Genomic DNA, 26,035 nt, shown 5'->3' on the forward strand with positions numbered 1-26,035 from the left:
GTCTGGCCAGTAGAAGTACGGTTTACACTCCGCACATACCTGGCAGTCTCTGGTGATAGCCCTGACTTCCTCGATGGAGTAGAGCAGATTGCGGGCCTTAATGAAGTGATAAAAGCGGGTGACCCCTGGGTGACAGAGATCATCGTGCAGGGTCCGGAGTCGGTCCACTTGTGCGCTGGCACATGTACCTCGGGACAGGGCATCGGGGGGCTCGTTGAGCTTACCGGGGTGATACAAAATCTCGTAATTAAAGGTGGAGAGCTCGATCCTACACCGCAAGATCTTATCATTTTTGATCTTACCCCGCTGTGTGTTGTTAAACATGAAGGCAACCGACTGTTGGTCTGTGAGGAGAGTGAATCTCCTGCCTGCCAGGTAATGCCTCCATGCCGCACAGCATCAACGATAGCTTGGGCCTCCTTTTCGACGGAGGAGTGCTGAATTTCAGAGGCATGAGGTTTGCAAACAGAGAAGGCGGGTCGACCTTATGGATCGTGTGGCCGCATACAGTAAGGGGTGGTAGGAGCCCACCAAATTTCAGGGTTAGCTCTGGAGGTTGCACTGGAAGTCCAGGCCGAGTAGCAAGGCAGTGCAGAGGTTGGGGAGGATGTAGAGCCGGAAGGCGCTGAACTCTACGCCCTGGATGGTGAGGGTGGCGATGCAGTACCCTCGGATTGCCACGGAGAGGGATCCGGAGGCCAGGGAGATTCTTTGGTTAATGGGGTGTACCGCGAGGGAGCAGCGCCTTACCGTATCGGGGTGGATTAAGCTCACAGTGCTCCCGGAGTCCAGAAGGCAGGGTATCTCATGCCCATCGACCTTCACCTTTGTTGACGCGGTCGCAAGGTTGTGCGGTCGGGACTGGTCGATCGTGACGGATGCGAGACGCGGCTGGTCATCGGCGGTTGCAGGCGATGAGCGGCCCGATGAGCTGCCCGATGGGCAGGGGTCCTGAGGCGGGGAAGATGGCGGCGCCCAAGGGCCGCACATGTCCTGGGGCAGGCAAGATGGCTACGCCCATTGGTTGTGAGGCAAGCAAGATGGCGGCACCCACAGACCGCACGTGTTGTGAGGGGAGCAAGATGGCGGCACCCACGGGCCGCACATGGCCTGAGGCAAGGAAGATGGCGGCGCCCACTGGCCGCACGCGGGGGATGCAGGGACAATAGCGGTGATTGAGCGGGCCTGGCACACTGCAGCGAAATGTCCTTTCTTGCCGCAGGCCTTGCAGAGTGCGCTCCGTGCCGGGAAGCGCTGCCGGGGGTGTTTTGTCTGTCTGCAGAAGTAGCACTTGTGTCCCCTGGGGCTGGTTGGCTGCTGCACGGCGCAGGCGTGGGGTTGGCTGGGGGCGGTCGCTGATGGGGTCCACGATGGGGTGGCCGCTAGCGGGGTCCACAATGCCTAGGGGGGGTCAGCCGTGCGGTCGGGGGCATACGGCTGTACATTGCGTGAGGCGACTGTGAGCGAGAGCACTAGTTTCTTGGTCGCCGCGAGGTCAAGCATAGCCCCTTCTAAGAGGCGCTGCTGGATGTAGGCCGACTCTATGCCCATAATGAACGCGTCTCTCGTTAGCAGGTTAGAATGTTCAGCGGCCGAAACGGCCTGGCAATCACAGTCTCTCACCAGGGCGAGCAGAGCACGCCAGAAACCATCCACAGGCTCACTGGGAGGTTGGTGCCGCGTGGACAGGAGGTGCCTGGCGTAGATCTTGTTGGTCTGCTGAGCATAATTCTCCTTCATTAGCGCCATGGCCTCTGCGTAGGTAGGCACGTCCTGGATGAGGGGAAAGACATCAGAGCTCAGCCGCGTGTACAGAATCTGGAGCTTCTGTGTTCTGGGATTAGGTCTGTCACAGATCCGATGTATGCTTCAAAGCAAGCGAGCCAATGTGCGAAGTCCTTTTTGGCGTTGTCTGCTTGAGGATGCAGCTGCAGGCGATCCGGCTTGATGCATAGATCCATCTTTGTAAAATCTCTGTGTAATAAATTGATGCACTATCAATTACAACGAGACGAGAGTAGAGAGTAATCGAGGCTTTATTACACAGAGATGTGTAGCCTCCTACAGCTGCTGCCGAAATGGCTGCAGTTCGGAGAGCACACACATTTATACTCCGCCTACTGGGCAGAGCCAGCAGGCAGGGATCTACCCCCCATACCTGTAGTACAAGGGCTTTACCATGATACCCTCGTATACAGTGCAGTATATACAATATAATACAACTACTACACTGTAGAACCTTTTTGAGGATCCTTGGATTCTTGCCCCCCGCCTCCCTTCCCACACACATATGCACAAACACCATTGTCATTTTATCTATTGTGTTAAAAAAGGCCTTGGGGATGTAGACCAGTATGGATTTGATCTGGAAGAGAAACCTGTGCAATACGTTCATCTTGATTGTCTGCACCCTGCCCGCCAGGGAGAGTGGGAGTTTGTCCCACCTCTGCAGGTCCTTCTTTACCTCCTCCACCAGACTAGTCAGGTTCCATTTGTGGATCCATATCCAGTCGTGGGCAATTTGGGTCCCCAGGTAGCGGAATTTGGTTTGGATTTGTTTAAACAGCAGTCCTTCAAGCTCTGTCCCTCTCCATTGCGGGTTCACTGGGAAGATTTCACTTTTACTCAAGTTGAGTTGGTAGCCCGAGAAGGATCCAAACTCTTTCAGGAGTGTCATGAACCTTCCTCGCTGCTTTGGGGGACCGGGATTTAGAGGAGCAGGTTATCCATATGGAGTGAGACTCTGCTCTCTGCCCCCTCTCTGGATCCCTTTCCAATTTTTTGGCGCTCTGAGGGTGATCGGCAATGGTTCGATCGCAAGGGCGAATAGGAACTAGGACAGCGGGCATCGCTGCCTGTGCCCCTATGCAGCAGGAAGTATTTCAAGCTGATGGTGTTGGTGCGCACGCTTGCCATGGGAGCACTGTACAGCAGTTTCACCCAGGTGGTGAACCCTTCTCTGAGCCCAAACTGTTCCAGTACCTCTATGATGTACTTCCATTCAACTCGGTCCAAGGAGATGATCACCTCTGGTGTTCTGTCCCTGGGTGGGGTCATTATCATGCTCAGCAGGCGCCTGATGTACGATGTTAGCTATCTACCCTTAACAAAACCCACCTGATCCTCTGCGATCACCTCTGAGCATGCAGTTTTCCTAGCCAAGATCTTGGATTTCGGCCGGAGCGACTTGCAGGTTCTGTCTATTTCTGGCGGGTTTGGGAAGCTGCCCCTTCCCACCAGGTTTCCCAACATCTGAGCCACATAGTCCTTGGCCTTCAGTACCGTGGCTGGTTCTGGTACCGTGGCCAGTTCTCCTGGTCCTCTACTTTCCCTTTTAGATTTCCCTGTGTCGCCACCAACCTCGCTATCTCTGTCTATTGGGCGGCGATCTGGTCACTCTGACCAAAGTGGCTTCAAGAAAACAAGGAATAAATTGCCTGTTCATCCACCACTGGCTTCAATTGCGGGATGCCAGATCATACCTACAATGTTGTTCTTTTCTAAATTGTTCTACTTATGTTGCATAAAATGATGTTCCCAATCCTGGGGCGGGATTCTCCGCAAACTGGTGCGATGTCCGCTACCCGGCGCCAAAAACGGCGCGGATCACTCCGACGTCGGGCCGCCCCAAAGGTGCGGAGAATGCAGCCAAGCCCTCAGCTTGAGGGGCTAGGCCCGCACCGGAGTGGTTTCCGCTCCGCCGGCTGGCGGGAAAGGCCTTTGGCGCCACGCCAGCTGGCGCCGAAAGGACTTCGCCGGGCGACGCATTTGCGGGAGCATCAGCGGCCGCTCATGGCATCCCCGCGCATGCGCAGGGGAGGGGGTCTCTTCCACGGTACATACTCGTGCGACTCGGCCAACGTTGTCTACCTCATACGCTGCAGGAAAGGATGTCCCGAAGCGTGGTACATTGGCGAGACCATGCAGACGCTGCGACAACGAATGAACGGACATTGTGCGATAATCACCAGGCTGGAATGTTCCCTTCCAGTCGGGGAACATTTCAGCAGTCAAGGGCATTCAGCCTCTGATCTCCGGGTAAGTGTTCTCCAAGGCGGCCTTCAGGACGCGTGGCAACACAGAATCACTGAGCAGAAGCTTATAGCCAAGTTCCGCACACAGGAGTGCGGCCTCAACCGGGACTCATAATGCTGATGTGTACTATGGGCCACGAAGAATCACAGAACAGCTCAGACACACATTTTTCAATAACAGACCCAGTCCCCACGTTTAGTGGATATTGCAGAGGAGGTGCCTGAGTTTCTGTTGTGCCTATGGCCACATGTTGCCACTTCACAAAGTGAACCAATGGGCCGAATCTTCTGAGGAGTGGCAATCACCGTCGGTTTAGGGTAAGAGTCGGAGGGTCAGTGAAAAATGATCCGATGGCCTCAGCCACCTGTGTGCAGATTTGCAGCTACAACACCAGGTCAATCCATATCAGCTGCTATGTCACTCCCCTGTTGCCACAGGACTTGTGACTGATTGATGGTAGATGGCAGATGATAGAAAGGTGAAGATGACTTGCGTGTGAATTGGATTATAGTGAGTGACAGTTGCTTGTCAGCTGTCTCATTCTATCATCCTGACCTATCTTGGTCCAGAGACAAGAGGAGTCTAGACCTCTGGAGATAGATCCAGTTACACTGGATGATCAGAACGTCTTCTATGTCTTGTCAAGCTCTACATGTTCCACAACACAGCGCTGGTCCACCTTCAGGACCATTGGACCACAGATTGGTCTCATCTGGCCAGTCCACCGTAATCAGCCTCTGCATGCCAGAGTACACATATCCCAAAGTCGCTGAGGGTAGGAGGTTTGACAGCTACCTCACCTGGTTTGATCCGCCTTTCAAAGTGGTTTACCCAATTCTCACCTATGTTCACTATCACATGCTGACAACTATTTGCAGCCATAGGTGAGAATTGGGTGAAGGTTAGGCCCAAGGCAGGATGAGCCGCTCCAAAGAGGGCAATGCATAAACTAAAGATGCATGGCATTGAGGGTAAAGTGGTAGCATGGGTAGAGGATTGGTTAACTAACAGAAAGCAGAGAGTGGGGATAAATGGGTGTTTCTCTGGTTGGCAACCTGTAACTAGTGGGGTCCCTCAAGGATCAGTGTTGGGCCCGCAGTTGTTCACAATTTACATAGACGATTTGGAGTTGGGGACCAAGTGCAATGTGGCAAAGTTTGCAGACGACACTAAGATGAGTGGTAAAGCAAAAAGTGCAGAGGATACTGGAAGTCTGCAGAAGGATTTTGATAGGTTAAGTGAATGGGCTAGGGTCTGGCAGATGGAATTCAATGTTGCCAAGTGTGAGGCTATCCATTTTGGGAGGAATAACAGCAGAATGGATTATTATTTAAACGGTAAGATATTAAAACATGCTGCTGTGCAGAGGGACCTGGGTGTGCTGGTGCACGAGTCGCAAAAACAAAAAGTTGGTGTGCAGGTGCAACAGGTGATTAAGAAGGTGTTATAACCTGCCTACTTACCATTGGCTGGGGACTAATGACTATCCCACAATCCTGTGGGAGTATGAGCTTCCCCAATGAGGGGGGCGGAGAAACTCCTAGTATAAATAAGCTGGCCAGTTCAGGAACCAGGAGGAAGGAGTATGTAGCAAGGGAAGTTACTGCTACTGTTATGTATATATGTTATAGTAAATAAATGTTATTACTTTGTATCCTTAAAACTCGTGCTGGATTCTTCGTGGCCCTTACAAAACTGGCGACGAAGGTAAAAGTGAATAGCTGTCTACACTGCTGAAGCCACCTCCCTGGATTTTTGTTGGATACAGGTTGGAAATTGTTTTCTATTATACCATGCCTCTGTACGGACGTTTGGATGTTTTTGATGCTGCGCTGGAAAGCTGGAACCAGTACACACAACGGATGCGTTACTATTTCCGGGCAAACAATATCACCGAAAACGAGCGCCAGGTGGTCATGTTGCTCACCGCCTGCGGCCTGCATACGTTTGGGGTGATTAGGAGCCTTACGTACCCAGCTGCGCCGGACACCAAAACGTTTGATGAACTTGTGAATATAGTGGGGCAACACTTTAACCCAACCCCGTCCACGATAGTCCAGCGTTACTGGTTTAATGCCGCTGAGAGGACCCCTGGAGAATCCCTTGCCGATTTTCTATCCAGGCTACGCAGGATTGCGGAGTACTGTGACTATGGTGAGACCTTGTCAGAAATGTTACGCGACCGTTTGGTTTGCGGTATTAACAATGCAGCCATCCAGAGAAAGTTGTTAGCGGAGCCAACATTGACTTTTCAACAGGCCATTCAAATAGTCTTGTCCCGAGAGAGCGAGTAGTACAGGAGCTACAGGGAATGGAAGTGCATGCCTTGGGGCGCAACCCTTTCTGTCCAAAAACTTCCCCCCCGCACTCCTGCGGTACCTTGGGCGAGGCAACATCCGGACGATGCCAGTGGCCATCGGACATTCCTCCCCGAAGGGAGCCTTCTCCAGAGCCAATGGATGAGGAGCCATGTCCGTGTCAGACTTGTAGGCGCCGACCCCGTCGCGGACGGCGGTCCTGGGGACGCCAGAGGCGCTGTCGTTCTGACCGAAACTGTGACCAGCCCAGGGGCCGTAACTGGGACCAGCCCAAAGGCCGTACCTTCCATGTGGATGAACCTGCGGCGACTACTCCTGAGGACGTGGAGACGGAGGACGACTGCCTGCAGCTGCATTGTGTGGCAGCTCCCCGTGTGGCCCCCATTAAGGTGACAGTACGGGTCAATGGCCACCCGCTTGAGATGGAGTTGGATACTGGCGCAGCGGTCTCCGTGATCGCCCAGAGGACATTCGACCGCATCAAGCAGGGTATACAGACCCTTACATTAACCGACTCACAGGCCAGGTTGGCCACCTACACGGGGGAACCACCGACATTGCAGGAACTACAATGACCCCTGTTGTCTATGGACGCCAGGAGGGGCGTTTCCCACTTATCGTGGTGCGCGGCCATGGGCCCAGCCTGTTGGGTCGGGACTGGTTGCGCCATTTGCGGTTGCAATGGCAGCACATTCTCCAAACAGTTTCTGAAGGGTTGACTGAGGTGCTAGGACGATACCCAGATGTATTACCCAGGGAAGTTACTGCTACTGTTATGTATATATGTTATAGTAAATAAATGTTATTACTTTGTATCCTTAAAACTCGTGCTGGATTCTTCGTGGCCCTTACAAAAGAAGGCTAATCGAGTTTTTTGTCTTTCATTGCTAGAGGGATGGAGTTCAAGACTAGTGAGGTTATGCTGCAATTGTATAGGGTGTTGGTGAGGCTGCATCTGGAGTATTGTGTTCAGTTTTGGTCTCCTTACCTGAGAAAGGACATATTGGCACTGGAGGGAGTGCAGAGGAGATTCACTAGGTTGATCCCAGAGTTGAGGGGATTAGATTATGACGAGAGGTTGAGTAGACTGGGACTGTACTCATTGGAGTTTAGAAGGATGCGGGGAGATCTTATTGAGACAGATAAAATTATGAAGGGAATAGATAGGATAGATGCGGGCAGGTTGTTTCCACTGGTCGGGGAAAGCAGAACTAGGGGGCATAGCCTCAAAATAAGGGGAGGTAGATTTAGGACAGAGTGTAGGAGGAACTTCTTCACCCAAAGGGTTGTGAATCTCTGGAATTCCTTGCCCAGTGAAGCAGTTGAGGCTCCTTCTTTAAACGTTTTTAAGATAAAGATAGATGCCTTTCTAAAGAATAAAGGGATTTGGGGATATGGTGTACGGGCCGGAGAGTGGAGCTGAGTCCACAAAGATCAGCCATGATCTCATTAAATGGCGGAGCAGGCTCGAGGGGGGCCAGATGGCCTACTCCTGTTCCTAGTTCTTATGTTCTTATGAACTTGGCTGTGAGAGGTGCTATCCCTCCTTTACACACCAGAAGTAATCAAAAATACAGAGCTACATCAGTAGAGGCCAGATTGGAAATGTAACATGGTGAATGCCAGGCATATCTACCGGGATGTGAGCTTCACATTGCAACTACCACTTACATGTTGGAGGGAGGAGGAGTAGTCAGTGGCACTCTCCATGAGGCACAGTGAGGCTGGAATGGGGAGATGGCAGTAAGACCTCAGCATCTGATTTTCTTCCCTTTCCTATCACTATCTGATTTCCTGAGGGATAGTCAATTGAAATCCAGCCCAGTCATTCTGAGTGCAGTTAATAAATAATAATGGATCTATAATTGGCTGTGGGACTACCTTATAAACCATTAGATGGTGAGAACGAAATTGAGGAGAGGATAGATGGGTAATTTAGAAAGATTTCCAAAGGTAAGTGTTTTAATTATGCGGTGGGGGTGGGGGGGGGGGGAAGTGTTAATTATGGGGGGCGTGTATCCTAATATGGATAGGATAAGACAAGTATTTGTGGTCAAACTATGAGAGGCTTCTTAGAATACATGCAGGACTATTTCCTTAATAAAAATGCAGCCTGTCCAACAATGTGATGCAGCTAGTCCTGCTTAATGAAACAGAACAAATATGTGACCTGAAGATATGAGAGCTCTTGGGAAACAGTCTAATTAGGTTCACATTGAAAATAGAAAAGAGGAGACGAAGATTAAGGTGTTTGAATGGAAATTAACTAATTTCAGTAACATGAAAGGGGAGCTATCGCAAATTAATTGGTTTGAAAAAAAATCAGCATATCAAACAACAGACCTCGCGGAAGTATGAAATGGATGAGGTACAAGTTAAGTACTCTCAGGGTAAAGGGAGTACATCAAAGATCGAGATTCTATACATAAATAAATGGGTGAGACCAAAATTATATTTTATAAAATAGACATCTGAGAAGTAAAGGGAAAGTAATGCAAATGGCAACTGAAAATTATGAGAAAAGAAACAAAAGGTGAGATCGACAGTGCTAAGCATTGGAACAGACAGTAAATATACTTTATCCTAAATCTTGGAAAATGGGAGTTGTGCAAAAGGACAAGGATAACAAATAATAACTTTATTCAAGAAAGATAGAAAAAGCAAGACAGAAAATTAGAAACCAATCGGTTTTGTTTTGGTTTTGAATTAAACTTCAGAGAATCAATGTACTGTCATGAACCATCTCATCAGTAAGTTGACTTGTCTTATCTCGGGTGTTAAAGATCATATGATGGTGCTTAAACATTCCCCTGCACGGCAACTGTCAAGCAACTATCATCAGTGGCGGCCATGGTGTGAGTGGTCGCACATTTGGCAGCTCCTGCTCGAGGCTGTTTGTTTTAACCTTTTCACTGTTTGTAAGGTGCAAGTTTTGCGGGAAAAAGTTGTAGGGGTGATTGAAGAAAAGTTTGACTCCGCTGGTGGATGGATCCATGGACCAGAAGTGGGTCAGGAAGGAGGGAGCAGTTGAAACAGGAGAACTTTTGTGCGACACAGGTCAAGATGGCGGAGGGTAAAGGGTCTGCTCTGCCTGCCCAGTGCAGACAGAGCAATTGGTGGACTTTTTAAATAAAAAGTTCAGCTGACAGAGGGAATTCATCGTGTGGAGCAGGGGCTGGAGTCCCAGGGCCAGGCTATGTGGAAAGTGGAGGAGGCGGTGGGGGAGCACGAGGAGCAGCTTGCCTTATTGGCGCACAAAATAGGTGTGATGGGGGAGACTCAGAAGCGGTTAAGGGAGAAGGTGGAGGACCTGGAGAATCACTCCTGGAAGCAGAACTTAAGAATCGTGGGGATGCCTGAAGGCATTGAGGGAGCAGATGCTGGCTGGTTTGTAGCCAAGATGCTGTTGAGGTTGATGGGGAAGGGAGCCTTTGGCCGGCCCCTGGTGCTTGACGACGTGCACAGGGTGCTGATGAGGAAGCCACAGGTGAATGAGCCGCTGAGGACAATGGTGGTGCGCCTTCACCGGTTCCTGGACAAGGAGAAGATATTGAGATGGGCGAGGCAGATGAGGAGATGCACCTGGAAGGGGAGCGAGCTTCGGGTGTACCAGGACCTGGGCATGGACCTGGCGAAGAGAAGAGCCAGGTTTAATCGGGTAAAGACTGCCCTCTTTAAAAAGGGGGTAAAGTTTGTGTGACTTTTAACAGCCGAGAAGACTATTTTGGAACACCAGAGGAGGTGATGGAGTTTTTAAGAGACAATGGACTGGCAGGTGAAGGAGGACATTGAACTGTGGAGGAGGGGTGAGGGCATGGGTGCTTTTTCTGTTTTTTCCTGTATCTTTTGTTTTGTCGGTTGTTGGAGAACTTTTCTCCTTCGAGATGTATGTTGCGATTGGGGATGAATGCACCTTCTTTTCTTGTTGGATTGTTGGTTGTGAGGTGTGCGAGCGGGAGGGAGGGGAATCAGTGAGGGTAGAAGGCTTAGGCGCCTTGGGCGGGGGCTGCCATGCTAATGGGAGCACAGTGGGGGCTGTTCAGTTGGTTAGTGTCGTAGAGGGGGATGCAGTAGTTGTTTTGTTTAAGGGAAGGGAGAGGGGGGTTGCTGACAAAAATGTTGTTGCTGTGGCGTAGCATGGGAGGGAATAGTGACGGTGGACATCTGAGGGTGGGCCTGGAGGGGCGTGGGCGGGGGGAGGCGGGGTGCCCTCCGACCAGGTTGGTCACACGGAACGTCTGGGTGGTGAATGGGCTGGCTAAACTGTTGATTGTTTTGAGTTGGATTGGATTGGGTTTGTTTATTGTCACATGTACCGAGGTGCAGTGAAAAGTATTGTTCTGCATACAGTTCAGACAGATCGTTCCATACATGAAAAGAAAATACATAATAGGGCAAACATAAAATACGCAATGTAAATACATAGACACAGACATCGGGTTTAGTACTACTCAGTAGAGAATATGTGTGAAGAGATCAGATCAGTCCAGAAGAGGGTCGTTTATGAGTCTGGTAACAGCGGAGACTGTTACTGGACACCTGAACGGGGTTTTGTGCACCTGAGGACTTTGAAGGCAGACGTGGACCTTTTTACAAGAAATGCATTTTAGGATCGGGGATCAGACAAGGCTAAGGAAAGGGTGGGTAGGGCAAGTCTTCCATTAGGGATTAGACATGAAGACGCGGGGGGGGTTTGTGGCAGTGCTGGTAAATAAACGGGTGGTGTTTGAGGTGGGGAATACAGTAGCTGATTCGGGGGAAGGTTTGTGATGGTAAGATGGTAAGTGGAGGGGGGATTCCAGTGGTCCTCGTAAATGTTAATGCCCCAAATTGTGATAATGAGGAGTTCATGAGGCGAGTGCTGGGGAAGACCCCGGACCTGGACTCGCAACGGTTGAGTATAAGGGGGGGACTTCAACACGGCCATTGATCCAAGGTTAGACAGGTCGAGCCCAAGGTTGGGGAGGGTATTGGTGGTGGCGAAAGAGCTGAAGGGGCTCATGGAGCGCATGGGTGGGATAGACCCATGGAGGTTTGGGAGGATAAGGGTGAAGGAGTTTTCGTACTTCTCCCATGTGCACAGGGTGTACTCTCGAATTGATTTTTTTTGCGGTGGTTAAGACATTATTGGCGGGGGTGGTTGACTCTGGGTACTCGGCGATCATGGTTTCAGACCACGTGCCGCATTGGGTGGACTTGCAAGTGGATCGGGGGAGGTCCAGCGCCCGCAGTAAAGGCTGGACGTAGGGTAATTAGTGTGGGAGGCACTCAAGGCATGATTAGGGGGGAGTTTATATCGATCCGGGTGCATAGGGAGAAGGAGGAGTGAGCAGAGATGGCAAGGTTGGTGGACGAGATCCTGCGGGTGGACCTGAGGCATTCAGAGGCCCCGGCAGGATTGTTGAAGGAGAGGCTGAAGTTCCAGCTGGTGTCCACAGGGAAGGCAGTAGGGCAGTTGCGGAGTGCCAAAGGGGCAGTGTATGAGTACGGGGAGAAGGATAGCAGGGTGCTGGCCCACCAACTCAGGAAGCAGGAGGCGGCGAGGGAGATTGGTAGGGTGAAGGACGGTAAGGGTATTGGACTCGGTGCGGGTGAGCGGGGTATTTGAGGAGTTTTACAGGAGGCTTTGTGAATCAGAGCCCCTGACCGGGGTGGTGGTGGGATGCGATGATTCCTGGACTGGCTGGAGTTCCCCAAGGTGGAGGAGAGCCTGGTAGAGGGGTTGGGAGCGCCCATTGGACAGGTGGAGGTAATGGAGGATATGGGGGCGATGCAGGCAGGGAAGGCCCGGGCTCAGATGGTTTTCCGGTAGAATTCTATAAAACATTTTTGGGCCCATGCTGGTAAGGACATTTAATGAGGCAAGGGAGAAGGGGGACCTTCTCTCCCGCACATTATCGCAGGCTTGAATAGCTTGAACCTTGAAGAACGACAAGGATACGGAGCAGTGTGGATCCTACCACCCCATGTCACTGCTGAATGTAGACGCCAAGTTGTTGGCAAAGATCGTGACCTCGCGGATTGAGGACTGTGTGCCGGGGGTGATAGGAGAAGACCAGACGGGATTTGTAAAGGGGAGGCATCTGTCAGCCAATGTTAGGCGTCTGTTGAACATTATAATGATGCCCTCAGAGGGACTGAATGTGGTAAATATGGACACGGAGAAGGCCTTTGATTGGGTAGAATGGGAATATTTGTGGGAGGTACTAAGGCAGTTTGGGTTTGGGCAGTGGTTTATGGATTGGGTCCGGTTGTTGTATCAGGCACCGGCAGCGTGTGTATTAATCGTTACATATGGTCAGGAGGCAGGGTCCAGCTCCAACTGCAGGTAGGCGTGACTCATATCTAATTTTGTGAACGAGAGTCCACCTGCAAGCTTCGCGTAGAGATCCTCTATGCGAGGCATTGGATATCGGTCGAGTCGGGAAGCCGTATTCACTAAGTTTATAGTCGCCACACAAGCGAACTGTGGCATCTGGCTTCATTACAGGTACAATTGGTGCTGCCCAGTCAGCAAAACGGACGGGCCTGATAATACCCAAACTCTCCAAACGAGTGAGCTCCCCTTCTACCTTCTCGAGCAAGGCGTAAGGCACCGGGCACACCCGGAAATAGCGCGGCGTGGCTCCTGGTTCGACTTGGATATGGGCTACGGCCCCTTTTATTTTCCCTAAACCAGGCTGGAAGACATCTGGGTATCGTCCTAGCACCTCAGTCAACCCTTCAGAAACTGTTTGGAGGATGTGCTGCCATTGCAACCGCAATTGGTGCAACCAGACCCGACCCAACAGGCTGGGCCCATGGCCGCGCACCACGATAAATGGGAAATGCCCCTCCTGGCGTCCATAAACAACAGGGGTCATTGTAGTTCCTGCAATGTCCAGTGGTTCCCCCGTGTAGGTGGCCAACCTGGCCTATGAGTCGGTTAATGTAAGGCTCTGTATACCCTGCTTGATGCGGTCGAATGTCCTCTGGGCAATCACGGAGACCGCTGCGCCAGTGTCCAACTCCATCTCAAGCGGGTGGCCATTGACCCGTACTGTCACCTTAATGGGGGCCACACGGGGAGCTGCCACACAATGCAGCTGCAGGCAGTCATCCTCCGTCTCCACGTTCTCAGGAGTAGTCGCCGCAGGTTCATCCACATGGAAGGTACGGCCCCTGGGCTGGTCCCAGTTACGACCCCTGGCTGGTCCCAGTTTCGGTTGGAACGACGGGGCCCCAGGACCGCCGTCCGCGACGGGGTCGGCGCCTACAAGTCTGACACGGACATGGCTCCTCATCCATTGGTTCTGGAGAAGGCTCTCTTTGGGGAGGAATGTCCGACGGCCACTGGCGTCGGTCCGGGCGTTGCCTCGCCCAAGGTACCGCAGGAGTGCAGGGGGACGTTTTGGACGGAAGGGGTTGCGCCCCAAGGCATGCACTTCCATTCCCTGTAGCTCCTGTACTCCTCGCTCTGCGCTCTCTCGGGACAAGACTATTTGAATGGCCTGTTGAAAAGTCAATGTTGGCTCAGCTAACAACTTTCTCTGGGTGGCTGCATTGTTAATACCGCAAACCAAACGGTTGCGTAACATTTCTGACCAGGTCTCACCATAGTCACAGTACACCCAGCAATCCTGCGTAGCCTGGATAGAAAATCGGCAAGGGATTCTCCAGGGGTCCTCTCAGTGGTATTAAACCGGTAACGCTGGACTACCGTGGATGGGGTTGCGTTAAAATGTTGCCCCACTATATTCACAAGTTCATCAAACGTTTTGGTGTCCGGCGCAGCTGGGTACGTAAGGCTCCTAATCACCCCAAACGTATGCGGGCCGCAGGCGGTGAGCAATATGACCACCTGGTGCTCGTTTTCGGTGATATTGTTTGCCCGGAAATAGTAACACATCCGTTGTGTGTACTGGTTCCAGCTTTCCAGCGCAGCATCAAAAACATCCAAACGTCTGTACAGAGGCATGGTATAATAGAAAACAACTTCCAACCTGTATCCAACAAAAATCCAGGGAGGTGGCTTCAGCAGTGTAGACAGCTATTCACTTTTACCTTCGTCGCCAGTTTTGTGAGGGCCACAAAGAATTCAGCACAAGTTTTAAGGATACAAAGTAATAACATTTATTTACAATAACATATATATATAACAGCAGCAGCAACTTCCCTTGCTGTACACTCCTTCCTGCTGGTTCCTGAACTGGCCAGCTTTATTTATACTAGGAGTTTACTAATGGTTTCTCCGCCCCCCTCATTGGGGAAGCTCATACTCCCACAGGATTGTGGGATTGTCATTAGTCCCCAGCCAATGGTAAGTAGGCTGGTTAGAACAGAAACCGTTTCTCGACTTCTTCCAGAATAGTTCCAGGACAGCAGGGGAGGGAGGGGGAGAGAGGGGAGGGGGGTGGGGGTGGGGGCGGTGGGAGGGCAGATTTTGGTGTTTAAAAAAAAAAAAGGAGGCCGAGAGTGTGGGGGCACGGCAGGGAGGGCGGGGCATGGGTGTTGGTTATTTATTTGTTATCAGATTTCTGTTTGTTCTTTTTGGTTTTGGTTGTGTTTGATGTATATATATAAATGCCTTAATTGAAGCATTTTTTTAAAAAAAGCAATGCTCATCAATCATTGCTCTGTGCTAAAGTCAGACAAGCTTGGTGACTTCAGCACAGGAGAGTGTAGAAGTCTCCAGGCATGGGAAGCGATATGGGGAAAATATGAGGTTTGCAGTTGTAACAGTAATCGTCTCCTCTCTTTGAGGATGTACACTGAGCATAAGTTCTTAAATATCATCAGTTGTCCACCTCCCTATTCACAACTAGATGTTTTGGATGCATCCCCATTTTAAGCATTGGCATCGAATCGACTACGTCATCATCGGGCAGAGGGACAGGCAGGATGTGTGTGTAACAAAAACCATAAGTGGTAGCCATTGCTGGACTAAACACAATCATGTCATTTAAAACTAAAAGTCAAGATCTATCCCCCTCGATGTCACCCGGACAATGTCTCAAGGTTTAAACTGGCAGTCACGAAGGACTCTCTCCCACAGAAACTCAAGAGTCGCCTGTGTACAGCAAAAATAGCCACACCCGTTGAGATTAACTGGACAGCTTTCAGGCACATAACATACTCCACCGCTCTCAAAGCCCTACCTCTCGTAATCATCAAGATTGGTTTGATAGAAACAATAAGGCATCCAAAAACTATCTGAGGCGAAACATCAACTCCACAGTGTTTACTTCAATGACAAGTCATCACTCTCTAAGCATGGTGCTTACCAAAACAAAGGGGCGGCATGGTGGCACAATCATTAGCACTGCTGTCTCAGAGCACCAGGGACCCGGGTTCAATTCCGGCCTCGGGTGGTTGTCTGTGTGGAGTTTGTACTTTCTCCCCATGTCTGTGTGGGTTTCCCCCGAGTGCTCCAGTTTCTTCCCACAGTCCAAAGATTTGCAGGTTAGGTGGATTGGCCATGCAAAATTGCCCCTTTGTGTCCAAAGATGTGCAGGTTCAGTGGGGTTATAGTTTGCGGGGATAGGGTGGGAAAGTAGCCCTAAGTAGGGTGCTCTTTCAGATGGTCAGTGCAGGCTCGATGGGCCAAATGGCTTTCTTCTGCACTGTAGTTATTCTATGGTTCTATTGTCCAATGCAAGCTCAGAGAGATGCAAGATTCTTGGCTGCATCAGAAAGCAGATGAACCTCAGACATATGAAGACCGCAATAACCAGTATAGATTCTATGATACTCTGAAATCTGTCCACAGACATCAGGCTATCAGTTCATCACCAATTCTCAGTGCTGGTGGGTCAACACCACTCCCAAATAAATTCTAGAAAGGTGGGCAAAGAGCGCTAACTACATCCTCAATTGTTCTTCATCCATCAATGAAGAAACAATCAAAGGCTGCCGAAGGTTGCTATCAACTGATCTCTTGATCACCCTCACACCCTCTTATAAATGATGACTGCAATCAAAGTCTTGTCTAGCAGTAAAATTCCAGAAGCTGAGGTCTGCAAAGCTGGAGGTCATTTTCTTACCAAAAAGCTCACTGAACTGGTTCAGTCTACATGGGAGCAAGGGATGATTCTGCAAGAATACAAATATGCTTCCATTGTCCAGAATTGTACAAGCAGAAAGGAGCTCATTAATCTTGCAACAACCATAGTGGAATCTCACTCCTCTCCATTGCCGACAAAATATTTGTTCTAATCCTTCTGAACCACTTAGTGCAATATTTTGATCAAGGTGTTGACTCAAAAGATAATAAAGAGACAGAAAGCAGAGTATGAGAGAAAGCTAGCTAATAATATAAAACAGATAGTAAGAGTTTCTACAAGTATTTGAGTAGGAAAAGGGTAACTAAAGCTCTTGTGAGTGATTCTGGGGAATTGATAATGGAAAGCAAAGAAATGGCAGAGACCTTGAACAGGTATGTTGCATTAATTCTCATGGTAGAAGACTTAGACAACTTCCCAAAGATAATTGAAAGTCATCAGCAAAAAAACTATTAGACTTGAAGACTGACAAGTCCCCAGGACCAGATGACCCACATCACCGAGTCTTAAAAGAAGTGGCAACACAGACAGCGGATGCATTGGTTATAATCTTCCAAAATTTCCTAGATTCTGGAATGGTCCAAGCGGATTGGAAAATAACTAATGTAACACCTTTATTCAACAAAGGAGGGAGGCAGGAAGCGGGAAACCATAGGCCAGTTAGCCTAACATCAGTCATAGGGAAAGTGCATGAATTCATTATTAAGGAGGTTATAACAGGACACTTAGAAAGTCAGGATGTGATCAGACAGAACCAACATGGCTTTGTGAAAAGTAAATTGTGTTTAACTAATCTATTTGAGTCTATTATGAAGTAACATTCAAGGTGGATAAAGGGGAACCAGTAGATATGGTGTATGTAGATTTGCAAGAAGCATTTGGTAAGGTGCCACACCAAGGATTACTACACAAGATAAGAGCACATGGTGTCGGAGGTAACATATTAGCATAGAAAAGGATTGCTTAGCTAACAGGAAGTGGAGAATATGGGAAAATGGTTCTTTTATCAGATTAGCAAGCTATAATTAGTGAGTGCCACAGAGATCAGTGCTGTGTACTGAACTATTTACAATCTATATCAATGACTAGAATGAAGGGGCCAAATGTATGGTAGCTAAATTTGCAGATGACGCCAAGGTAGGTAGGATGTAAGTTGTCAAGAGGATATAGAGAGTGTGCAAAGGGATTTAGACAGGTTAAGTGAGTGAACAAAAAGTTGGTGGATGCAGTATAACGTGGTTAAATGTGAACTTGTTCATTTTGTCAGGAAGAATAGAAAAGTGGTATACTATTTAAATGGAGAGAGATTGCCGAACTCGGTGGTACAGAGGGAACTGGGTGTCCTGGTATATGAATCACATAAAATTAGCTTGCAGGTACAGCAAGTGATTAGGAAGGTAAGTGGAATGTTAGCATTTGTTGCAATAGGAAATGAGGCCTGAGGCCTGTAGCAACTAATGTTTACAATTTTGCATTTTATTTCTGCTCTGTTCAATTTTAAACCTCTAGTGAATACATTTTGTATATTCTTACTTTGTAGACATTGGTTTTGTCCCAGTTATGTTTATGCTTTGATTAACTAATCAATAATAATCAGTAGTGACCTGTTTTCCTAGACATTGTTCGTTTTCTATTCTGGCCAACTGGTGCTTAGACAAAATATTTTGTTTTTCCACTTTCTCAAGCTAGACTATTAAAATGGGTTGCTGTTCTTAAATTCTACGGCATTCTGTGAGCCTTGGACTACAGATCAAGTCGCTGAGTAATCTTATCTGGAGTGGTCATCTAAAGTATCAGAGGTGAGTTGAAACGTAGGACATCAAACGTAGTGATCTCAGGATTACTAGCAGTGCCACATGCCAGTCAGAGTAGAAATAGCAGGATATAGTGGATGAATATGTAGCTGGAAAGATGGTGCAAAGGGGGAGGGTTTCAGATTCCTGGGATACTGGAATCAGTTCTGGGGCTGATGGGACCAGTGCAAGCTGGACGGGTTACATCTGGACGGACAGGGCTTGATGTTCTAGGGTGTGTGTTTGCTAGTGTGGTTCGAGAGGGTTTAAATTAGAATGGCAGGGGGATGGGAACCTAAGCAGGGTGACAAGGGAAAGAGAAACAAGGACAGTAATAAGAGAAAGAACAGTAAAATGCAAAAACAGTAGACATGGTCATCAAGGGCAAGAGGCAAATAGGACCACAGTACAAAGAAAAGTTAGGACGATTAAAAATGGCAAAAAAGGCAAGTCTGGTTTGGGGCTGGATTCTCAGAAAGGTCCCCTGGCCCTGATGGCTTGCATCCTCGAATCCTAAAAGAAGTAGCTATGGAGATAGTGGATGCATTGGTTGTAATTTTCCAAAATCCCTTGGATTCTGGAGATGTACCGGAGGATTGGATAAACTGCCAATGTGCGCCCCTATTTAAAAAGGGAGGGAGGCAAAAAGCGGGTAACTATAGGCCGATTAAACTAACATCTATCATTGGAAAAATGTTGGAATCAATTATTAAGGAAGTAATAACAGCATCGTTGGAAAATCACAATCTAATCAAGCAGAGCTTCATGGCTTCATGAAGGAGAAATCGTGTCTGACTAATTTATTTGAATTTTTTGAGGAAGTCTCAACATTGGGACTTCCGGTGGCGGCCATGGTGCGAGTGGTCGCACACAGGGCAGCTCCTGCTTGAAGGTGTAGAAAAGAGCTCTTTTTACCCCAAATCAGGTGTAACGTCTAGGGAAAAGTGTCACTGAAGGTCGGAGGAGATGTTCCCCCTGGGAGTGACATGTCTGCTGGTTACCAAACTCGGCAGAAGGTGAAGGATCTGATCAAGGAGTTGGAAGGGACCTGTGGCGAAGCAGCTAGTGGAAAGATGGCGGATGGGGTGGGTCAGGTCAAGTTGGAAAGCCCCAGATGGAGCCTACATCAAGGAAGAGTTCTGCCAGCAGTGGAAGGAGATGCAAGAGAATCGATCAAAGGCATCGAAGGGCTTTGAAGGGCTCAATGGAGAAGGTGGAAAAATGTCTGGAGGCTCAGGAGTCGCAGATCCGAGAGATCAAAAAAGTGATCTCAGAATACAGCGCTAGAATGGTGGCACTGGAGGGGGTGGGGCTCTTGTGAGACCTTTGCAAGACGTTGAGAGCAAAGGTGGACGAGCAGGACGCAGAATCTGCGGATAGTGAGCCTGCCCGAAGGAGTGGAAGGTGCGAGTGTCACAAGGTACATTTCGAGGATGCTGGTGGGGCTGGTGGCGGAGGGGGTGCTGGACAAGGCCCCTGAGATAGACAGAGTGCGCAGGTCTCTGAGGCAGAAGCCAAGAGCTCGGGAGCCGCTGCGGGCAGTGATCGTGAGATTCCACAAATTTGTGGAGAAAGAGAAGATCTTGCAGTGGGCCAGGGAGAAGCGGAAGTGCGAATGGGAGGGGAACAAGGTCCGAATATACCAGGGCATAATAATAACAATAATCTTTATTGCCACAATGCGGTAAATCACTGTGTTCTGATATTAGAGGTTGTACGGTAGAACCTGCACTACAGGTTCACCTGTGGCCCCTGCATGCTAATTCCTCCCAGGAGCCGGGTTATAAATATGCGTGGCCTCCAGCTCGCAGCCATTTCGCCAGCTGCTGTGGGAGGCCACACATCTGATACTAATAAAGACTCAGTTTGGATTCAACTTCATCTCCAGTCAAATTGATCGTGCCTCAATTTATTAGTATCAGATTCAGAAGATGGACCTCCGGATTAAACCAGATCGCCTGCAGCTGGAACCACACTCAAGCGACGCCAGAAAGGACTTTCAGCACTGGCTAGCTTGGTTTGGAGCATATATCAACGCGGCGCCGACCCCTGTTCCAGAGGCTCAGAAGATCCAAATATTGTACTCCAGACTCAGCCCCAAAGTCTTCCCGCTGATCCAGGATGCGTCCAATTACGCTGATGCCATGACTCGACTCAAAGAAAATTATGAACAGAAGACGAACACGCTCTTCGCCAGACACGCGCTCGCAACGCATATTCAACTACCTGGTGGGTCAATCGAGGACTTCTGAAGGGCCCTGATCCCACTAGTTCGGGACTGTGACTGCCAGGACGTTACAGCTAAGGACCACTCAGATCTCCTTATGTGGGACGCTTTTGTGACTGGGATTGAGTCTGATGTTATCAGGCAGCGGCTCCTAGAATGGGCCACGCGCGACCTCGCAGAGACTAAAACACTAGCGCTCTCCATGACGATCGTCCTGCGCAATGTACAGTCCTACGCCCCCAACCGCACGGCCCACCCCTCCTACGCTTCATGGGCCCCACACACAGCCGCCCCAACGGGGGTGCTACCCATCCAATACGCCTGCGCTACGCGCCAGCCAGTGATCTCCAGGGGGCCCCATTGCTATTTTTGCGGTCGGCAAAAACACCCCCACCAACGCTGCCCGTCCCGCGTGGCCCTTTGTAAGGCCTGCGGGAAGAAGGGCCACTTCGCTGCAATGTGCCAGGCCCGCTCAGCGGCCGCGGTCGCCCCCACCCTCCCGGTCACGGACAATGGGCTCCTCTCCTCCCCAGGCCACGTGTGACCAATGGGCGCTGCCATCTTCTCCCCCGCACAACACGTGCGTTTCATGGGCGCCACCATCTTGCTCCACCCCCGCAACGTGCGTTCCATGGGCGCCGCCATTTTGTAATCCCCAGGATCTCCGGGCGCCGCCATCTTGTCCACCCCGCAGCACATGGACACCAACGGCGTTCCAGGACCTCAACTCAACGGCCACCTCACTACCCAACGATCAACCATGGCGCGCCTCCATGGCAATCGACCAGTCCCGACCACATAATCTGACCAACGCATCCACCAGCGTGAAAGTCAACGGCCATGTGACCTCCTGCCTACTGGACCCCGGGAGCACCGAGAGCTTTGTACACCCAAATACGGTAAGGCATTGCTCCCTTAAGGTACACCCTACCAATCAAAGTATCTCCCTCTCCTCCGGATCCCATCGTGTAGCGATCCGGGGGCACTGCACGGTCACGCTCACAGTCCAAGGCGTAGAGTTCCACGGCTTTTGCCTCTCTGTCCTCCCTAACCTTTGCGCTGCACTTATCCTCGGCCTGGACTTCCAGTGCAACCTCCAGAGCCTGACCCTTAAATTCGGCGGACCCTTACCACCCCTCACTGTGTACGGCCTCGCGACCCTAAAGGTCGATCCTCCTTCCCTCTTTGCCAATCTAACTCCAGATTGCAAAACGCCGCCACCAGGACCAGACAGTACAGCACCCAGGATAAGGCCTTCATCAGGTCCGAGGTCCAGCGGTTGCTTCGGGAGGGAGTCATCGAGGCCAGCAACAGCCCCCGGAGAGCTCAAGTGGTAGTGGTTAAGTCTGGGGAGAAAAAACGAATGGTCGTGGACTACAGCCAGGTCATCAAAAGTACACGCAGCTCGACGCGTACCTCCTCCCACGCATATCTGACATGGTTAACCAGATTGCACAGTACCGGGTCTTCTCAATGGTGGGCCTGAAATCCGCTTACCACCAGCTCCCCATCCGTAAATCGGACTGGCCACACACCGCCTTCGAGGCAGACGGCCGGCTATAGCACTTCCTTAGGGTCCCCTTCGGCCTCACCAATGGGGTTTTGGTCTTCCAAAGGGAGATGGACCGAATGGTCGACCGGTACGGCTTGCAGGCCACGTTTCCGTACCTAGACAATGTGACCATCTGCGGTCATGATCAGCAGGACGCCAACCTCGGTAAATTTCTCACCACCGCCACTCTCCTCAACCTCACGTACAACAAGGAGAAGTGTGTGTTCCGCACAAACCGCTTAGCCATCCTCGGCTACGTGGTCCAGAATGGTGTTCTGGGGCCCGATCCCGACCGCATGCGCCCCCTCATGGAGCTCCCCCTCCTCCATTGCCCCAAGGCCCTCAAACGCTGCCTGGGGTTCTTCTCATATTACGCGCAGTGGGTCCCAAACTATGCGGACAAGACCCGTCCACTCATACAGTCCACTCACTTCCCCCTGACAGCCGAGGCCCAACAGGCTTTCGCCCGGATCAGAGCTGATATTGCCAAAGCTGGAATGCACGCTGTAGACGAAACACTTCCTTTCCAAGTAGAAAGCGACGCATCGGACGTCGCCCTTGCCGCCACCCTCAACCAGGCAGGCAGACCCATGGCATTCTTTTCCCGCACCCTCCATGCCTCTGAAATTCGTCACTCATCCGTCGAAAAAGAGGCCCAGGCTATCGTTGAGGCTGTGCGACATTGGAGGCATTACCTGGCCGGCAGGAGATTCACTCTCCTCACTGACCAACGGTTGGTAACCTTCATGTTCAGCAACACACAGCGGGGCAAGATCAAAAATGATAAAATCTTGCGGTGGAAGTGCAAGAGTGGCACTGTCAGGGTGACAGTGCCTAGGTGCCAGGCTGGCAATGCCAAGGTGCTCAGGTGTCAGAGGGAGTGTCAGGGTGCCTTCCTGGCCTTTGCCCAACCACCCGTAGTCTTCATAACCTGGGAAACCCCCAAGTGCTGTTACAACTAGTCCATGTTAGGGTCTGGTTTAGCACAGTGGGCTAAACAGCTGGCTTGTAATGCAGAACAAGGCCAGCAGAACGGGTTCAATTCTCATACCATCCTCCCCGAACAGGCGCCGTAATGTGGCGACTCGGGGCTTTTCACAGTAACTTCATTGAAGCCAGCTTGTGACAATAAGCAATTAATATTATTATGTTTGTGTAGATCAGTACAAATGGTTACCTGGTGAGTTCTCCAAGGCATGACCAGTGAATCACGAGCGATGGGTGAATCCACGATCACATATTTAAATGAGCCAGTAAATATGCACAGCAGGATCTTGCCCAGCGAGGTCCAGATCGTGACGCTTCACGAGATTCAGTTGAATCTCTCAAGATGTTGTTTTGAGGCCTCTTGCGAGATTTAACGCCCTCATCCCGACACCAAGTAGGATGGGACGAGTCGCTGAAGGCTGTGAATCTTTAAATTCTTCCAAAATATTCACCTCTAAGGACCTCTATTTTAATGCTCTTATCTGCTTATCAAACTAACTTTGTTTAACTCTGTCAAATTCAATATAAGTTTGTCCGGACTGATTTCTTGTATTTCAAAACTTTTGTCTGTATGCCTCCGGTGCCAACTCATAAACATCAGGACAGCTTTCTTCATTGTGTCATATTCTCTAGGTATTTTCTGACAGAGATGCATATATCTCATTCACCCTATCTACTAACCTACTCTGTAAAAGTGATGTCCAAATATCATCTGCCAGTCCATCTGTTTAGCTATTTTCTAGAATGACTTAAAAACTGCTTCCACACCTTTTTCTTCAAACTTTAGAAGAGCCTGTATGAATTTGAACATCTCCCCACTATGTTCCATACTAGAAATGACTGTTCCCTCGCATCCCTGGCCTCTTTCCTTTTCTCTTTCCTCCTTTTCCAACTTTGCAATTTCTAATTTCCATTCTGCCTTCTTTCACTCTCTTTCCTTTCTGCCTGTTTGAAACACTTGTTTTCTTTCCTTTCCCTCTTGTTCTCTTTATTGTTCTTTTGATTCTAGTTCAAGTTTTTTTCATCTGCAATTGGATTTAAGCCCATTCCAATGACCAATCCCTTGAATAACTCCGTCTCTCAGGCATTCTTTCCAATCCTAAGTGGCATGCTATCCATTCCTTTCCCCTGCAGATAATTGCAACTTATCTTCCAATTCCATTAATTTTGCATTAGTTACCTTTTGTAAACCCTCCAAGGTTATATTTTCTATTCCCAGGCAAATCTTAGCTATTGTCAAAATCCTGTTGCAGTCTCCCACATTAAAATCTCACAATGCCATTCATGGTTCAATACTCTCTTCACTCTCATCACCTTTAGAACATAGAACATAGAACAATACAGCGCAGTACAGGCCCTTCGGCCCACGATGTTGCACCGAAACAAAAGCCATCTAACCTACACTATGCCATTATCATCCATATGTTTATCCAATAAACTTTTAAATGCCCTCAATGTTGGCGAGTTCACTACTGTAGCAGGTAGGGCATTCCACGGCCTCACTACTCTTTGCGTAAAGAACCTACCTCTGACCTCTGTCCTATATCTATTACCCCTCAGTTTAAAGTTATGTCCCCTCGTGCCAGCCATATCCATCCGCGGGAGAAGGCTCTCACTGTCCACCCTATCCAACCCCCTGATCATTTTGTAACTTTACTAATTGTCCATCAAAGAATTATTATTTTACTATCCCACCCAGAGCCCTCGCTTTTATTAAGGACATGGCTGATGATAAACATTGAGTTATTCCAAATCCCAGAAGAGAAAATTGAAACAACTGCCCTCAATAATTTATTTTCTCATTTGGTATAATGTGATGAAAGGCTTGAAATCCAGAGAATTATGCCCCAGATGTTTTGTGATGATTTAAATAAAACAAATGTTAATCAAGGACTAAAATAACAACAATAAAGTAAACTGGTTTAGCACAGGGCTAAATAGCTGGCTTCGAAAGCAGACCAAGGCAGGCCAGCAGCACGGTTCAATTCCCGTACCAGCCTCCCTGAACAGGCGGCGGAATGTGGTGACTAGGGGCTTTTCACAGTAACTTCATTTGAAGCCTACTTGTGACAATAAGCGATTTTCATTTCATTTTCATTTTCAACTAGGAGTACACTTAATTAAGACGATGACTGTACACAATTTCACTAATTTTATGCAGTTCCAAACAATTTTTGCATCACTACCCTCAGAGCTAATTATCCCTAAGCATTCCTCAACACCGTTTCATTTTAAAAACAATCCAATAACAGTTACCACACCAGGCAGTTATATCTCTTTAGAGTTGCTTCTAAGGTAGAACAAGCAGCTGTCTTTTTGAATCACACTTTCTTCACAGACACTGCTTGATGGGAGTTAGAACAGCTATTCCTACTGTTGGCTGAGTTCTAAATAACAGCTTCCTTGCATTGGTTCAATTACCTCCTTAAACACAATTTCCCTCCTTTGATCTTCCCTCATCTGAGTTAATTTCTTCAGAAGCCGAACTTAATTACCTTTACTTCTTGAGTCTAGCTTTTAGAGCATAAATGTAAAGGACACTCACTTTATAACAATCCCGCCACCTTCACCACTTGTCCCATCCTTTGCACCTTTAATACTTATTAAAATCCCTTCAAATTCTATCCACCATTGTTATCTACTTGCGTTGAGTAAATATCTGTTTGCATTGTTACAAGTCTTATCAACATATCAAAGATATTAGTTCCATTAACATAACCAAGCCATCCTTACCTTAAGCAATTTACATTTAAATATATAACCAGCAGAAAACATTTCAATTTCTTGGATTCCTTGATATTTTCATGTCACCACTATTTTCATGACAGTGATACTCTAGTGCAAGTTATGGGTCTCCCATTGGGCCAAAACTTTAATTGTGTTCTTCTAAAACATTGCTATTAGGCCTTCATTGACCCTTTCAGTGAAACATATAACTTCCTCAGATTTTGTTGAATCATTTTTGAATGGCGTTGTAAGCTGAATGAATAAAATCTGTTATTTGCACAGGTTGTAGCAATTTAGCTGCTTGAAACGTGTAAAAGAAATATCATTACTGGTGTGATTGGCAGCTTTTTTTTTCA

The sequence above is a fragment of the Scyliorhinus torazame genome, chromosome 15 (assembly GCF_047496885.1).
Source record: "Scyliorhinus torazame isolate Kashiwa2021f chromosome 15, sScyTor2.1, whole genome shotgun sequence".
Lineage (NCBI taxonomy): Eukaryota > Metazoa > Chordata > Chondrichthyes > Carcharhiniformes > Scyliorhinidae > Scyliorhinus > Scyliorhinus torazame.